The sequence below is a fragment of the Dermochelys coriacea genome, chromosome 20 (assembly GCF_009764565.3).
Source record: "Dermochelys coriacea isolate rDerCor1 chromosome 20, rDerCor1.pri.v4, whole genome shotgun sequence".
Lineage (NCBI taxonomy): Eukaryota > Metazoa > Chordata > Testudines > Dermochelyidae > Dermochelys > Dermochelys coriacea.
The window spans coordinates 13839896-13850906 of record NC_050087.2 but is presented as its reverse complement, the minus strand read 5'-3'; the positions used below and the strand labels follow the sequence as shown (position 1 = coordinate 13850906).

The 11011-nt window shown below is 56.0% G+C and overlaps 1 pseudogene; it reads right to left on the bottom strand.

Annotated features, from left to right (window-relative positions):
- Positions 1–2098: 2098 nt before the first annotated feature.
- Positions 2099–2186, bottom strand: LOC119846172 (annotated as a pseudogene).
- Between the last annotated feature and the right edge of the window lie 8825 nt (positions 2187–11011).

Genomic DNA, 11011 nt, shown 5'->3' with positions numbered 1-11011 from the left:
CTAAGGTGCCACAAGTCCTCCTTTTCTTTTTGCGAATACAGACTAACACGGCTGCTACTCTGAAACTGTTTCACTAGGAGGGTGGTGAAGCACTGGAATGGGTTACCTGGGGAGGTGGTGGAATCTCCTTCCTTAAAGGTTTTTAAGGCCCGGCTTGACAAAGCCCTGGCTGGGATGATTTAGTTGGGGATTGGTCCTGCTTTGAGCAGCGGGTTGGACTAGATGACCTCCTGAGGTCCCTTCCAACCGTGATATTCTATGATTCTATGAAGATGGAAGTGGCTGTTAAAGGGAAATGGACAGCTCAGGAGGGGGCTGACCAGGTAGGGGAAGGACGTGGCCCAGGGAGCGCTGCCCGGTGGCGTAGGGGGTCCCGGGCTCCTCTGCCATCCTGCCTCTGCATTCAGGACAATGCAACCCACTAACTATGAGTCTCCACTTCTAGCCAGCACCGATTAGCTGCTCTGGAGCAGCCAGCAGGAGGTGACTGAAGTAGAGAGTGAGAGCTGCCACACCACGCCTGGCCAGAGGGAGGTGCTAGCAATGAGCTGAGCCTGTCACAGGGAGTTTGCCATCAAAGCTGTAGGCACAAAATGTGTCTAGCGCAGACCTGGCCATAGCGAGAGACAGCCAGGCCCCAAAGAGCTAAGCAGACACAGGAAGACTCCTTAACCCCATGATGCAGCTGGGGAAACTGAGGCACAGATGGAGGCAGTGACGTGCCCAAGGAGACACAGGGAGGTAGTGGTAGAGCTGGGAGCTGAAGGCAAATCTCCAGGCAGCCCCATAGCAAACCTGCAGGGCTGGCTGTTTGTTTGGGGGGGCTGGAGGGGGAGCTAGAACAGCAGGCTGCGTGTGAACACAAGGAGAAGTTCATTAGCGAGGAAGCATCATATCATTAAGCTCTTCCCCTGGATGTTCTGCAGCCGCCCCGCTCCTTGCATCCGTCTCCGATGCTGCTCACTGCTATTTATTTTTTCTCGTGCTGAGAGCAACGTTTTTTCTCTCGAGGGGGAAAAAAACAAGAATAAATAGAGGGAAAATGAGACAGAGGGAGGGTGGAGGAAGGGAACCGAACAAGCCGAGCTGTCGGCACTTTGTGATTGGCCTTTCACGGGGGATGCCTGGCCACAGGGGACACACAGACAGGGAAAAGAATTGGGGGCGGAAGTGTGCTGTGTTGTGAGGTGAGGGGTTAGCAGGGGGCACTCTCCTCTCAGCGCTGACCCCAATGCCCCAGTGCAGCACTAGGGGGGGTTGTGCTGCAGGGAGCAGGGTGTGGGCTCAGCAGGGGGCCTCTCCCCTCTCAGTCAGCGCTGACCCCAATGCCCTAACATGGAATAGCAGTGCTGCCTTTCATATGCATCATACGACTGACATCCTGCTCACAGAAATGGGGCGGTCGGGGGGAAGGGGTAACAGTGTCCTTGCTAGAACGGGCCCAAAAGTTTGCAACAAATAATGTACTGGAGGAATTTCCCTTCTCTTTCTGTTTGCAACTTTCATAGATTCCTAGATTTTCACGCCCTCCAGGCTGAACCACTATATAGAAGACGCCCAGCTACTCCTGCCTCCAGCCCATAGCTGATGGTTGACCTCGAGCACGGAAAGCCAACCATGATTCCAACCCATTGCCAAATAATTCTCCCTGTCACGTGTTCCCAAACTGTGAGCTATTAAAAACACACCAGAACCTAGAGGCCCTAGCTGAAATCAGAGCTTCCTTGTCCCCAGTGCTGTACAGAAAGCCCCAGATGAGGGCCCCATTGTGTCAAGTGCTGCACAGACCCCAACTGAGATCAGAGCCCCATAGTCTGCAGAAAGACACACTGAGAGATGGCCTCTGCCCCCAAAGACCTTACAATCTACTGTTTGGGAGGGGAAACTGAGGCACAGAGAAAGGCAGCAGCTTGCCCAGAGTAGGTCCAGCCAGAACCCCAATGTCCTGACTCCTATCCCAGGTGCTACGCACTGGACCACATCAGTCCTGGCTGGGGCTTGGTCCAGAACGATTCTATTCAGCCATTTGGACAGGATGCGGGCCCCTCCATCACTATGGGGGTGGGGTGGGGGGAGCTCTGATAATTCCCAGGCTTGTGTCAGTAGAAACTCATAAATGTTCCTCTCCATGGAAATCTTTAGTAAAAGGCGAAAGATTTATACGATCTGAAGAGAAACCAGAGTATAGCTAGGCACCAAAAATCAAGCCCAGAATTTCACCAGCAGCTGTAGGAAATGGATTCCCCTCCCTGTTTTAAAGGGCCGGCACCCCTCCCTGCTCACACTGCCCGTCACTAGCACATCATCTGTCAGAAGCTGTGATTATTTTTCCTCCTTCAAATGGAGCTATTCCTCCCCTCCCTTTGCCTGTTTCCGAGAGCCCTGGCTGCCGTGCTCCCCCAAGAGTCTGCCTCGGAGCAATGTATGGCACTTTAAAGCAAATCAGAAAAGTAAAATTGGTATCAAAGAGCCCAATTTGCCAGGCCAGGTGGCTGTGAATGGAGAGTCAGGGCTGCCGGGATGCATACAACTAGCTTTACAGATCGGGCAGCGCAGGGAGAGATGGGCGCTGAACAGGCCAGTGTGATGAGAACAGGACAAAATAGAGTCCGAGCTTCCAAGGGACCAGTGGGATCATTGGGTCCGACCTCGTGGAGAACACAGGCCTTAGGACATCCCCCAAATGATTCCTAAAGCAGATCTCTTAGAACAGCATTCAATCTGGATTGAAAAATCAAGGTGGGAACAGTTTGTAGGGCAGAGACAGGAAAGGGCGATGGGAATCACCTACAGCCACATAAACAGGCCTGGATGGCATTCTAAGACCACAACCCCATTTACGGTGGCGGTCTAGAGCCACAGGGCGCGATGCTGCTGTGTTCTAGAACGATGGGCCCAGATACTGCAGAGTTCTCGTAACGGGCCCCCATGTGCCCTGGCATTCTAGAGGCAGGGCTTCACACAACGTGGTGTTCTAGAGCCGCAACCCAAAAGCTCTGCTGTGTTCTGGAGGCCTGGTCCAAACCCCGCAATATTCTAGAGCCACGGCCCAAGGCTTGGAGGCATTCCAGAATAATCATCCCGAGTGTTGTGACATTCGAGAGTCATGTCCAGAAACACAGGGCTGGTCCAGAGCAGTCGCACCAAGCACTACGGCATTCTCGATATAATAATGTGGTGGGTCTGGAGGCCTGGTCCAAATGCCGTGGGATTCTAGAGTTGCAGCCCACAGTAACGTGGCTTTCTAGAGCAATGACGCAAAACGACATGCTCTTTCTGGACACTGGCATTCTTGAGTATTTGCCCCCACATGCTGCGGTGTTCTAGATTAGCTGCCTGAAACACTTCAGCCCACTTAGGCTGCCTGGCCTGATTGTCTCGTCGGAGCTCTGTATTGATTTAGCTGGAATACAGGGGCCCAAAGGCGGTAACAGAATCCAGTCCCTCTCCCACATTAAACAAGGTTCAGGCGCTGGTATCCAGAGACATCACCCTGCTCAGTCCCTTGGCAAACAACCCACTAAAAATCCTTCAAACCTCTTTGTAAAGATAAAGAAGGGAAGGGAAACCAGCGACTGCATTTGTGATGTGAAGTATTAAACTGGGTTTTTGTTTCCACACTAGCCCTGGGTCCCTTTCCATGGCGGTGGAGAGACGGTTTAGATGGAAACCCTCTTGTTTGACAGTCTCTGAAGTGGTAATAACTGGGCTATGGAGCGGCACCTATTCAGCCCAGGGGTCTGGTAGACCCAGGACTAGAACCGTTGGCTTCTGAGTCACAGGGCAGAGTGCTGGCCCCTGGGCTGCATTGCCCCCACTGTTTTCTGGAGCCAACCTCCAAAATGCCAAGGCCGTCATCTCTTGTGTCATTTTATTGCATGTATGTACAGTACTGGGTGATCCCTGACCACACCCCAGTGTAAACACGAACAACAAAATACTGCGGTGTTCTAGACACAGGCTCCAGAATGCTGTGGTATGCTCTAGATTGACACTAAAATTATGTGGGCTAGAACAATGCCAACCCCAATAGCCTAGATCAATGAACCACGTGGTGTCGGGTGCTAGAACGAGTCCAAAAGGTCACTGGGTTCTTGAGCAAGTGCCCCAAACGCTGCCAGGTCTGGATCACTGGTCCAAAAAGTGTAGGTGCCCTAGAGCAAGGGTCCAGCATTGGTGCCCCCTTGCGACGGAGGGAGCTGCTTTAACCACGGGCAGGGTTAAAAGACAGACCCAGGCACCAACTCTCCAGGGAGACTCAGATTCTTTCTTTCTTTCCTCTATTTTTCATTCTTTTTCTTTGCCTCTTTCTTTCCCATTTCCAGGGCGAGGCACCTCCAGGGCTCCGGTCTCTGTTACAATTGGGTCAGCCCCCAGTCCTCGGCCCTAACCCCACCCCGACCCTCCCCACTTTGCTCAAAACACCCAGGGAAATTACCGAGGATTTAAAAGCTTCCCACGCGGACAAACTCCAAGCTGATCAATGCCAGACACGCTGGCTCCTTCCCTGCCTGGCAGTCTTGCAGCTGCTTCCCGCATGCTGGGCTGGGGCAGCTGGGACTGCCGGGGGGTGGCCTTGGAGGGCTGGCAGGGAAGCGGGTTGGGGGTCAGAGGATCTCAGCCCCTGGGGCCTGGAGCTGATGGGAGGGGCGTTCATTCCCAGCACTGAGGGGTTTCGCTTAGCATGACTGTCCCGGGCGATCATAGGAGTTCTTGAGAGCAAGGCTGTGCGGGGGGGCAGCACCGTCCCCCCCTTATGGCTCTATTGATGCCCTACCCACACCAACAGATCACCAGGCGCCCCTCAGTGCTGGTCTGAGGCCCAGGGCCCCAGGCTCAGGACTGAGCAAGTCCCAGCCGCCCCCAGAGGCTGCTGAACATGGGCTGGGCTGGGGTCCAACCCTTTGTCCCAGGACAGCTCCTGCATGTCAGGGTGGTGGGCCAGGAAATCTTTCACTTCTGGGGGTGGGTTCATAGATCCCAATCCCCCGCCCCCCCCCAATCGCAGGAGCAGATCACAGACCACACCATTTTACAAGCCAGTCCCAGGGCATTCCCCCTCGGTCACAGCCTCCAGCGTCAGGTCACAGCCACGGACCAGGCCTGACAGGACCCCGAGCCGTTTTCCTTTGGACATTTATGTGTTGGATCAGCCGAACTTGGGCTCAGTGGCAAGAGCCTTTAACTGCCATCCCTGTGCCCCTGGCATGGGGCTGTGTTATAGGGAACTCCTGGGGGTGCAAAGGGGACACGCCCCCTCCCAAGACCTTCAAGGGGCCCCAAATTCTTGTCCGAAAAGCCAGATGAGGGACCAAGTTCTGCGGTGTCAAGCAGCAGAAGTGCTGCAGCTGGGAGAGGTTTTATCCTTCACACCAACAAACATCACCTCAACACGAGCCAGACTGGACCCTGAACCCCACCACTTCCCAGGGGTCTGACTCGCCCCCTCCAGGGAGGCTTTTGACATAGTGACCTGCCAGAGCCTCAAAAGAGCCACACGCAACCACCACCCCCACCGGGTCTGGGACCCAAGGCCCAGCCTCGAAAAGAGACCCACGGTCATTTGGGTGTTTGGCATCTCATTGCCCGGCTCGAAGCAACCCCTCTGGTTACCCCCAGCTGGGGGAAAGGAAAGTGGGGTGCACCTGCAGGGCCACGCCTGGCCACGAGGGGGTGCAGAGGGGTGGCCCCCTCCCTCAACGGTGTGGGTGCAGCCGGGTGGTGGGGGTGGGCGTACAGCCCGTATGGCCAGAAAGACGTGGCTAGAACCAAACCCACCCCACAATCCCGTGTTGTTGCACAGAACAGAGGCCGGAACGAGGCTGCCCGGAATTGGGCCTGGCCTGGGAAGACGGGGCGTGTGCCACGCAGCTCCGGGGTCAGCACAGAGAGAAAGACAGAAGGACAGACAGACGCTAAAGAGACAGATGCAGCCTGGGATGGACAGAGGGGGTGTCCGGGGAACGACGGATGGGCAGAGGGGGATGGATGGACAGAGGGGGGTGTTTCCTGGACGGATCGATAGAGGGGGGTGTCTGGGGACGGATGGACAGAGGGGAGTGTCCAGGCAAGGATGAATGGACACAGCGGGGTGTCCAGGGAAGGACGGATGGACAGAGGGGGGTCTCCGGGGGAGGACGGATGGGCAGAAGGGGATGGATGGACAGAGGGGGGTGTCTGGGGATGGATGGATAGAGGGGGGTGTCTGGGGATGGATGGACAGAGGGGAGTGTCCAGGGAAGGATGGATGGTCACAGCAGGGTGTCCAGGGAAGGACGGATGGACAGAGGGGGGTCTCTGGGGAAGGACTGATGGGCAGAGGGGGATGGATGGACAGAGGGGAGTGTCCAGGGAAGGATGGATGGCCACAGCGGGGTGTCCAGGGAAGGACGGATGGGCAGAGGGGGATCGATGGACAGAGGGGGGTGTCCAGGGAAAGATGGATGGACAGAGGGGGGTGTCTGGGACGGATGGACAGAGGGGGGTGTCCAGGGAAGGACGGATGGACAGAGGGGGGTGTCTGGGGACGGATTTACAGAGGGGAGTGTCCAGGGGACAGATGGATGGACACAGCGGGGTGTCCAGGGAAGGAAGGATGGATGGAGGGGGGTGTCCAGGGAAGGACGGATGGACAGAGGGGGGTGTCTGGGGACGGATGGACAGAGGGGAGTGTCCAGGGACAGATGGATGGCCACAGCGGGGTGTCCAGGGAAGGAAGGATGGACAGAGGGGGGTCTCCGCTAATGGGGAACAGCAGGGGGCTGCGTGTCGGGATTGAGGGGCACTGGCAGAGCTGTAGAGGGAGGGGAGCGGGGGGCTGCGTGTCGGGATTGAGGGGCACTGGCAGAGCTGCTGTGAGAGGATAACCACCACCATGGTACAGGTTGGAGGCCTTAGTGTGGGAATGGGTACATGGGGGGTGATGGGTGTGTGGGGAGGGAGGGAGGGAAGGGGTGTGTCATATGTGGAGGTGTGGGGGGGAGGGAGGGAGGGAGGGATGGGTGTGGGGAGGGATGGGCAGGTGTGGGAGTGGGCAGAGGGATTCTGGGATGGGTGAGGGGGATTCGGGAGGCAGGGACAGAGTGTGTTGTGTGTGGAGCTGGATGGATGCCTAGGTAGGGAGTGAGGGGGGGCAGAGAGGGGTTGTGTCATGTGTGGAGGTGGATGGAGGCATAGGGTGGGGAGAAGGAGGGATGGGGACGTGGGGGATGATGGGAGTGTGGGAAGGGAGGAAGGGATGGGCAGGCGTGGGAGTGGGTAGTGGGTTTGTGAGATGGGCATGGGGGGGATTCGGGGAGGCAGAGGTGGGGTGTGTCGTGTGTGGAGGTGGATGGAGGCATGGGGTGGGAGGAGGGAGGGATGGGGGTGTGTGTGGTGATGTCGATAATTCCCCTCCCCCTAGCGCTGAGGAAGGAGGCATCCCCCCGCTGCCCCCGCTATGGCCCTCGACTTCCACTTTGCCTCCCCCAGCCCTTCTCCCTGCCCCACAGCCCGACCCGGCTGGTGCCCACCTCACTGGGCCTGCAGCCTGACGGTGAGGCGAAGGCACCACCTGCTGGCCACAGGGAGGGTTGCACCCGTGGCCATTTCACTGCCTCTGGGCTCCGGGCGTTGGGGGGCAGGCGGGGTGCGTGCAGTTGCAGTATGAGTGGGGCCCTACCAAATTCACGTCCATTTTGGTCAATTTCACAGTCATGGGATTTAAAAAATAATACATTTCATGATTGCAGCTATTTCAATCTGAATTGTTAGGGTGTCACTGTCGGGGTCCTGACCCTAAAGGAGTTGGGGGGAGGGTCGCAAGGTTATTGTAGGGGGGGTTGCGGTATTGCTACCCTTACATCTGCGCTGCTGCTGACGGGGCGCTGCCTACCAAGCTGGGTGCCCAGCCAACAGCCACCGCCCTCTGGGCCCCCTAAAATAACCTTGGGACCCCCTGCAGCTCCCCTTTGGGTCAGGACCCCCTGTGAGAAATACTGGTCTCCCCTGTGAAATCTGTATCTGGGCTCTCCCTCCTCCCCCATCCAACCCCCCACGCCAGGCATCTGGAGCATGGGGGTGGGAGCGGGCCAGGCCGAGGGTCGGGAACTCCTGCCTTCAGCAGAGTGAGACTCACTGGCAGGGCTGACAAGCTGTCAGGTACGCGGGGATCCCCGGCCTCAGCCCCCGCTCCCCTTGGCCGGCTGGGGGCCAAAGGGGAGCTGGGGAGGGAGCCTGGTGATGGATCCAATCGATCGCGGCTGCCCTGGGGCTGCTCACTCCGACCGCTCCGTGCAGCAGGAGGTGGGGAAGGGCATGCTGACCCCACCCCCTCATCCTGCGTGGCTGCCGGGTGCCTGCCTGTCAGTGGTGTGACAAGCCCCCCAACTGCCCCCCCGTTTGTCTGCAGTTTGTCTCTGTCTGTCCATCTGGTTTGGACAGCAGCCTCCTCAGGGGGCTGGGCGGAGGCCGGCTGGCTAGAGTGGGGGGTCACCGACATTGGGGCTCCCCAGGCCTGATCCAAGTCCTGGAGGTTGGCCTTGTCTGGGTTAGACCGTGCCTGGTAACAGAGTGTGTGCAGCTGTCTGTCCCCCTCCACACCCCTCTGTCCATTCCCCACCCCATCCATCCATCCATCCATCCCCTCTATTCATCTTCAAACACCCTCACCCATCCCTACCCCTCTATCCATTCCCACTGACCCCATCCATCCATCCCTCCATCCACACCCCTCTATCCATCCCTCCACCCACCCCATCCCTCCCTCCCTCCCTCCCTCCCTCCCTCCCTCCACAGCCTCTATCCATCCCTCCATCTCCCCATCCCTCCATCCACAGCCCTCTATCCATCTCTCCACCCACTCCATCCACACCCCTTGGTCCATTCCCACCCCATCCATCCATCCCCTCTATTCATCTTCAAACACTCCCACCCATACCTACCCTCTCTGTCCATCCCTCCACCCGCCCCATCCATCCATCCATCCCCCCCTCCATCCATCCATCCCTGCTATTCATCTTCAAACACCCCCACCCATCCCTACCCCTCTATCCATCCTCATCGACCCCATCCACCCATTCTTCCATCTAAACCCTTCTGTCCATCCCGCACCAACCCCATACCTCCATCCCCCACCCCATCCATCCATCCCCTCTATTCATCTTCAAACACCCCCACCCATCCCTACTCCATCTATCCATCCACACCAACCTCATCCATCCCTCCATCCACATCCCTCTGTCCATCCCCCACCCCATCCATCCATCTATAAACACCCCCATCTCTATTAATCATCAAACTTCCCACCCATCCCCATTGACCCCATCCCTCACTCCCTCCTGCCAAACCCCTCTATCCATCCCCCATGCACCCCATCCCTCCCTCCTTTCACACGCCTCTATCCATCCCTCCACCCACCCCATCCCTCCATCCACACCCTTGTCCATCCATCCATCCCCTCTATTCACCTTCAAACACCTCCACCCATCCCTACCCCTCTATCCAACTCACCAACCCCATCCATCCATTCCTCCTTCCACACCCCTCTGTCCATCCCCCACCCCATCCATCCATCCCTGCTATTCATCTTCAAACATCCGCACCCGTTCCCACACCCTCTATCCATTTCCTCCTCCCCTCCCTCCATCTACATACACCTCTTCTATCCATCCCCCGCACTCTCTATCTATCCATCTGTCCATCCTGCACCTAACCATCTATTTAGCTACCGCACTCGTCCAGATTCGTTGTCCCAAGCCCAAGACTTGGTAAAGGGTAATAGTGCTTCCCCCACCCCTTTCCTCGCTACACCTCAGAGCGTTCACACACACAAAGGGATGAAGTCTCACAAACCCCAAGAGGAAAAGGAGTACTTGTGGCACCTTAGAGACTAACAAATTTATTAGAGCATAAGCTTTCGTGAGCTACAGCTCACTTCATCGGATGCATTTGGTGGAAAAAACAGAGGAGAGATTTATATTCACACACACAGAGAACATGAAACAATGGGTTTATCATACACACTGTAAGGAGAGTGATCACTTAAGATAAGCCATCACCAACAGCAGGGGGGGAAAGGAGGAAAACCTTTCATGGTGACAAGCAGGTAGGCTAATTCCAGCAGTTAACAAGAATATCAGAGGAACAGTGGGGGGTGGGGTGGGAGGGAGAAATACCATGGGGAAATAGTTTTACTTTGTGTAATGACTCATCCATTCCCAGTCTCTATTCAAGCCTAAGTTAATTGTATCCAGTTTGCAAATGAATTCCAATTCAGCAGTCTCTCGTTGGAGTCTGTTTTTGAAGCTTTTTTGTTGAAGTATAGCCACTCTTAGGTCTGTGATCGAGTGACCAGAGAGATTGAAGTGTTCTCCAACTGGTTTTTGAATGTTATAATTCTTGACGTCTGATTTGTGTCCATTCATTCTTTTACGTAGAGACTGTCCAGTTTGACCAATGTACATGGCAGAGGGGCATTGCTGGCACATGATGGTATATATCACATTGGTAGATGCACAGGTGAGCGAGCCTCTGATAGCGTGGCTGATGTGATTAGGCCCTATGATGGTATCCCCTGAATAGATATGTGGACAGAGTTGGCAACGGGCTTTGTTGCAAGGATAGGTTCCTGGGTTAGTGGTTCTGTTGTGTGGTGTGTGGTTGCTGGTGAGTATTTGCTTCAGATTGGGGGGCTGTCTGTAAGCAAGCCATCACCTTCAGCCCCCAACTAAAACCTCTCTAACGCATCATCAAGGATCTACAACCTATCCTGAAGGACGAGCCATCGCTCTCTCAGATCTTGGGAGATAGATCAGTCCTTGCTTACAGACAGCCACAAGTACTCCTTTTCTTATTTCCCCATGGTATTTCTCCCCCCCACCCCACCCCACCCCACCCCCCACTGTTCCTCTGATATTCTTGTTAACTGCTGGAATTAGCCTACCTGCTTGTCACCATGGAAGGTTTTCCTCCTTTCCCCCCCCTGCTGTTGGTGATGGCTTATCTTAAGTGATCACTCTCCTTACAGTGTGTA